Below are 7,286 nucleotides of genomic sequence, written 5' to 3'. Positions count from 1 at the left end.
TAGATCCTCAAAACCAGGACAAGCTCTGAAAAGGTTGATTGGAGCCTCAATACTAGTTCAGCTTGGAGAAGCTGGATCAAGAAATACTCAATAAACTTGGAAAAGGTCGACTAGAGTCTCAATATCAGTCCAACTTGGAGAGGTTGGAACAAGTAACACTCACCATAGGTCGGCTGGAGCCTCAATACCAGTCCAACTTGCAGAGGTTGGAGAGGCTTAGCCTATAATATACTCCCTCTTCAGTAAGCAATACATAAAATCACACTATCACAAGATAAATAGAAGCAACATAGAGTTTTTACACCAACTAGGACACCTAGATGGTACAGTTTACCATCCTTGTCACCCAATGGAGTACACAACTCAACACTTAGTTGCTTCAAAGGGTAAGGATACATGTAAATCCATCTACCTAAAGGAAACAAAGTGGAGGCACCTACTATCAAAGCAAAAGAAAAGACTCGGATATTCACCTCCCTATCACAGAAAAGAAACTAGAAGAAATGGCATGGAATATCTACATGAAGATAGAAGATTAGGTGGTACAATTTGTCATTCTTGTTACCCAATGAAGTATGTAACCCAACACTCAGCTACTTCGAAGAACAAGGGTATAGGCAAACACATCTATCCCAAGGAAACGACGTGGAAGCCCCTGCACGAAGAGACAAAGAGAGGACCTGAACGAAATGTCTATGTCTTTACTTACCTTTAGAAAAGCAACACATAGCTAGCTATTCAAAACGACAAGTAAAGAGGGGCATTTGTAGACACCTAATTTCGTCTAGGGCACATAAACAAGGAAATGGACTTTAAACATAATAAGAAGGAGTTCTCGAAGGCCTAAAAATAACATCAGAGCAGGCTAACATGACATTCAAATGCCTAAAACATAAAAGGCCAGAAATAAGAGCCTGGAATGGACTGTTCCCAAATTGAAACGGGCCTTTAAGATTAGAAAAAAACATGTAACCCTAGGTTATAAAGCCCTGTTCTAACCTAGTTTGTTACATACAAAATTCAAATCCAAAATAGGTCGTTTCATTTTACGAGATTAACATATATGTCAAGAGAAATGTCACTTAACAAATAAGCCAATATCGAATTTTGGTTATATATTATGTCATAGTATATGCACACTTCGAACACACTTGTTTCTTTTTGTAATTTCTTTTACTTTTATTTTTTAAACTTATACACTTATAGAATACCATAATATTTAAATTAACTTTAATGTTTCATTATATGCCTACAATAACTCAATCTTATAAAATATATTATAACTCTACCATGTCATATGATCATATCTCTGTTTCATTGGACCTTAATATACTGATATACAACCTAAGATGAAAAATAACCTCGAGTGAGTTTTTTTTCCATAATAACTAGTTTTAATATTTTATCTTTTACACCTTCATTCTCAAGATTATTTGATGCAAAACTATCTGGTCCTCGTCTAACATAGTAACATGTAGTATATGGTAGCCCCTAGAAACTCTTTTAGCCTAATAATACTTGATTTGCTCATCATAATGATTTATGCTTGATGCAGAAATATGATTTAGTTGTTGGAGATGTAGAAATAGTATCCACGCGTTATGAATATGTTTCATTCACTCAGTCCTATACAGATCTTAGAGTGGTGATGATTGTTCCTGTTAAATCAAAGACAGGCAATAGAGCATGGCTATTCTTGAAGCCTTTCACAAAAGTCATGTGGATTCTCATATTATTGGTCATCATTGTCTACAATGGCTTTGTTGTATGGCTGATTGAAAGAAACCACCGCCCTGAACTGAAGGGCCCTATTCTGCATCAAACAACAACTATGTTGTTGTTGGCTTTCTGTTCTCTGTTCTTATTGAATGGTAATTGCTAATATCTAAGGCTCTCAAGCTTTGATCTGGATTTGCAGCAGTTAGGAATTTCATGCATTCACATTTTGGATGAAGAGTTGAAGACTGAACATTTATATTTTATATTTGCAGCGGACCATGATGCCTCTAACTTTGTCATGATTTAGTTGATTTTACCTGACAAGAACTAACTATTTGGAAAGCTTACTTGTTAGTTGAAAAATATTTTTAAGAGGTGTTGAGTAGTGCTTTTAGGAAAATTCTTTACGCTTACCAAAGTGAATTATGAATTTTAAGTTCATTTTAACAAATTTGATGGAAAAACTTTACTAGTATTTTTATTAACTTATTTCAGTAAATTTAACCCTCAAACTTGTGAAAAACTCTTAGAATATCATGTTTCCTTACACAAGTCATTTGGACATAAAGCTTCCAAAGAAAACAAGTCAGTACTATATTGTGTGAAAAATAATTCTCACAATTTGGTGTTTGTTACAAACTAACAAGTAACACTAACAACAATCTCAATTCTCAAGTAACATTACTTTGCTTAATTTGCTGACACAGGGGACAAGTTACATAGCAATTTGATAGGAATATACATTCTAAGTGGGACAAGCCTTTTAAGACTTATCATCGAAGGCCCAAACAGTATGGGGCCTAATTGTCTTTTACTGAAGAGTCGGTTAGAAGAGAGAGAGGGAGTGCTATGTGATTCTGCTATATAGGGATTGGGGAAGCATTTGTGGGGGATTATGTCAGAATTAGAAATAAGAATTTGGAGTCAAGAGAACCTTTCTCTAACTTGGGGGAGCCTGACTCTCATTTCAGCAATATTATTTTGTTTCTCTGCCATTTCTCTGTTTCTTCTGCAGGTACCTTGATACATCACGTATCATTGGTGCTTTCATTGAGAGATTTCCATATATCGTATGAAAACGAGAATGACGTCACGCATTGTCGCCACCGGCCCGAAACGGGCTTTCGGCATTCGCGAAGGATGGTTGGACTCTTTTATTTCTTTAAAAATATGGATTGCTAGAATGACTTATTCTCAAACTGAGACCTCGTCAAACGAGCAATTTTATTAAAAGGCTCACCAATCCATGTTAATCCCAAGCGGGACCCTCCATGGATTAGCGGTTTTCATAAAAAGGAAGGGTTCGTGGAGTCGCCACCAATGTTTTACTCAAAACATTGGAAAAAGAAGTTTAAGGCAATCGATTCAAAAATCGACTTCGGCCATTACAACCAGAGTCGGGTAAGGGAGTCGGTTACGCGTGGGGAAGGTGTTAGCACCCCACAGCGCCCCTTTCGGGTTCCCTATGACAGATTATTTAAAAATAATAGTGCGAAATTACTAAATTACCCCTATTTATTCTAAGCAATTATAAATTAACTATCTACATGATGACAGTTTAAATATGTACACACAGAAAGCGGTAAAAGAAGGGACTTTAAAGAGATAAACCTTTGAAGCGTGCTTTCTTATATATCTTGACAGAAATTGGGAAGCGTTTTGGCGTTCCCTCCCTCTACAAGACCGCTCGCTCCCTCCTATAAAATTTTAACTATGGAAATCCGGAGGATTTCCCTTCGACTAGGCTCGAGACTCAAGCAAATGGCTCGTGACTCAAGAACTTCGTCGGATCAACTCTCCGAGTGATTTCTAGGCAGAGCACTGCTCAAAAAAACCCAGAATACTCAAGAAGAGGGTTAAAACTCAGTCTCAAAGTGTAGAATGACATCCGATTGACGTCATATTTATAGGGATGAGGCTCAATACGGTCTCTGGGGGTCAATACGGTCCGTATTGAAGTTTTGAACTACAATACGGCCGTATTGAATTCAATACGGCCGTATTGAAGTTCAAAAACCTCAATACGGCCGTATTGAAGTTCAGTGCAGCCGTATTGAAGTTCAGTGCAGCCGTATTGAATTCAATGCAGCCATATTGAAGTTCAGTGCAGCCGTATTAAATTCAATGCAGCCGTATTGAAGTTCAGAAACTTCAATACGGCCGTATTGAGTTCAGTGCGGCCGTATTGTAGTTCAAAATGTGCAGTACGGCCATACTAAACTCCAAGGAGGCCGTATTGAGCTCCAAACCTCCCACTTTCTTATTTTTGGCTACTCTAAGACCTCTAAACCTAAAGATAGTCATCCTATGGTCTTCTGGGAGTCCTTCTGGCTGACTTTCCTTCGATCTTTGAGAGTCTTCGAGTCTTATTTCCGACCCGGACAATTTTAGGGGTCTACAACTGCCCCCCCTTTTCTTAGTCGGACGACCTTTTGGTGTACCGGCTGACAAGTAAAGGAGTTGACCCAATTGTCCGGGTGATGTGCCAACCTTCTGACTTGTAGCGTCTTCCGGTGGAAAATTGTTGAGTAGCCTCTCCAGGTTGTTTGCATACCTCGGCGCTTCTGACAACCTCGATAGCTAAGTTTACCCTCTCCAGGGTCAACTTCACTCGACGCCCGAGCCGGAAGCTGAACACCAACGTGCCTCTGACGACGCTGATGGTTGAGTACTGTCTCTCCAGACCTTGAGTACCGTCTCTCCAGACTCTGAGTACCGTCTCTCCAGACTTTGAGTACTGTCTCTCCAGACTTTGAGTACCGTCTCTCCAGACTTTTGAGTACCGTCTCTCCAGACTTTGAGTATCGTCTCTCCAGACTTTCTTTGAGTACCGTCTCTCCAGACTTTGAGTACCGTCTCTCCAGACTTTGTTTGAGTACCGTCTCTCCAGACTTTCTTTGAGTACCGTCTCTCCAGACTTTCTTTGAGTACCGTCTCTCCAGACTTTGTTTGAGTACCGTCTCTCCAGACTTTCTTTGAGTACCGTCTCTCCAGACTTTGTTTGAGTACCGTCTCTCCAGACTTTGTTTGAGTACCGTCTCTCCAGACCTTGTTTGAGTACCGTCTCTCCAGACTTTGTTTGAGTACCGTCTCTCCAGACCTTGTTTGAGTACCGTCTCTCCAGACCTTGTTCGAGTACCGTCTCTCCAGACCTTGTTTGAGTACTGTCTCTCCAGACTTTGTTTGAGTACCGTCTCTCCAGACCTTGTTTGAGTACCGTCTCTCCAGACCTTGTTCGAGTACCGTCTCTCCAGACCTTGTTTGAGTACTGTCTCTCCAGACTTTGTTTGAGTACTGTCTCTCCAGACTTTGTTTGAGTACCGTCTCTCCAGACCTTGTTTGAGTACCGTCTCTCCAGACCTTGTTTGAGTACCGTCTCTCCAGACCTTGTTTGAGTACCGTCTCTCCAGACTTTGTTTGAGTACCGTCTCTCCAGACCTTGTTTGAGTACCGTCTCTCCAGACCTTATTTGAGTACCGTCTCTCCAGACCTTGTTTGAGTACCGTCTCTCCAGACTTTGTTTGAGTACCGTCTCTCCAGACCTTGTTTGAGTACCGTCTCTCCAGACTTTGTTTGAGTACCGTCTCTCCAGACTTTGTTTGAGTACCGTCTCTCCAGACTTTGTTTGAGTATCGTCTCTCCAGACTTTGTTTGGTCTCTGACGACCTAGGCAACTGAGTTTGCCCTCTCCAGGGTCTGCGTCCGTGTCTTCTGATCACTTCGGCAATGCGAGTTTACCCTCTCCAGGGATCTGAGATGATTTTTTTTGTCTCCACAGTCCACTATGCTGCTTCGACGTTTTTCTGATTTTGTGCCACTGAGGGCTGGATAACGCAGGGATCCGTCTAGGGGATGTGCATTCATTCATAGGTTCTTGTGCCCCAACTTTCCTTTGCATAGTTGGTGCCCATTGAGGAATTTCTGTTTCCCTGGGGTGTAGACACGAAGATGCTCTTTCTGAGATGAGCGGTGCCTTATGATTGGCTGACGTCCTTTCGACGATGGTGGAGTATCCCGGTTATCCTTATTCGGGTGACTCTTTTTGTTTTCCTGGTTTTGTCGCCTCTGTGTAGGCTGTTATCCGCTGGGGGATTTTGTCATTGATTGTGATTGGCCTCTTCTGTTAGGCGGATTCATCTTGATGTTCAATGATTGGCTGAAAAGCCAAATTCCGCTTGGGGAATTTGTAATTGATTTCTTTTTTGGATTTTCCTTTTTGAAGGAGTGCCTCTTGTGTAGGCGACTGGGGATTTGAAGTTCTTATGTATCCCAGAGTATTATTTAGGAAGCCTCTACAGGCTTAGACTCACTCAACGCCTGAGTTGGAGAGCTATCTTCCACTGAGGAAGTTTTAAGTCCTTTGACTAGATATACTGCTTGGGTGATCGTGCTTCCATTGGGAATTTTGTCGATCTTGCTTTGATAGCTCTCGCTGGGGATTTGTTCCGTGAGCTTGAGTTGGGGTTTCTCTGGGGAGTATTATTTCTGCGAGCCTCTCCAGGCTCAATTATTCTGATGAGAGTATTATTTCGGCGAGCCTCTCCAGGCTCAATTATTCTAAGAGGGAGTATTGTTTCTGCAAGCCTCTCCAGGCTCAATTATTCTGAGAGAGTATTATTTCGGCGAGCCTCTCCAGGCTCAGTTATTTCTGAGAGAGTATTATTTCAGCAAGCCTCTCCAGGCTCAGTGTTTTCTGAGAGAGTATTATTTCAGCAAGCCTCTCCAGGCTCAGTTATTCTGTATGAGTATTGTTTCAGCAAGCCTCTCCAGGCTCAGTTATTCTGAAGGAGTATTATTTCGGCAAGCCTCTCCAGGCTCAATTATTCTGTATGAAGAATTGGTTTTTTGTTCAGCCCAAGAATGCGAGCTGAGACGTCTTTTGGAGAGTATTATTTTGGCAAGCCTCTCCAGGCTTAATTATTTTGTGGGAGTATTATTTCAGCAAGCCTCTTCAGGCTCAATTATTCTGTACAATTTTGTTGGGTTTTCTGTATTTTGCCTTTTTTGTTGATTTTGGCTTTTTCTGTGTTTTTGCCTTTTTTGTTGGTTTTGGCTTTTTCTGTACAGAAATGTCTCTGAGGAGTATTATTTTGGCAAGCCTCTTCAGGCTCAGTTATTCTGAGAGAGTATTATTTCGGCGAGCCTCTCCAGGCTCAATTATTCTGAGAGAGTATTATTTCGGCGAGCCTCTCCAGGCTCAGTTATTCTGAGAGAGTATTATTTCGGCAAGCCTCTCCAGGCTCAGTTATTTCTGAGAGAGTATTATTTCAGCAAGCCTCTCCAGGCTCAGTTATTCTGTATGAGTATTGTTTCAGCAAGCCTCTCCAGGCTCAGTTATTCTGAGAGAGTATTATTTCAGCAAGCCTCTCCAGGCTCAGTTATTCTGTATGAGTATTGTTTCAGCAAGCCTCTCCAGGCTCAGTTATTCTGTACAAACTGAGGAGTATCGTTTGTATCCTTGCCTTTTTTCGTTTTCGGCTTTTGTTGACTGCTGTCATACACAAGCAATTTTCTATTTTTTCTATTTTATGCAATTGAGGTCTTTGAATGTGCAATTAATGTGCGTG

The sequence above is a fragment of the Cajanus cajan genome, chromosome 8 (genome assembly GCF_000230855.2).
Source record: "Cajanus cajan strain Asha chromosome 8, NIPB_CcT2T_4, whole genome shotgun sequence".
Lineage (NCBI taxonomy): Eukaryota > Viridiplantae > Streptophyta > Magnoliopsida > Fabales > Fabaceae > Cajanus > Cajanus cajan.
Note: the sequence above shows the minus strand (reverse complement) of the source record.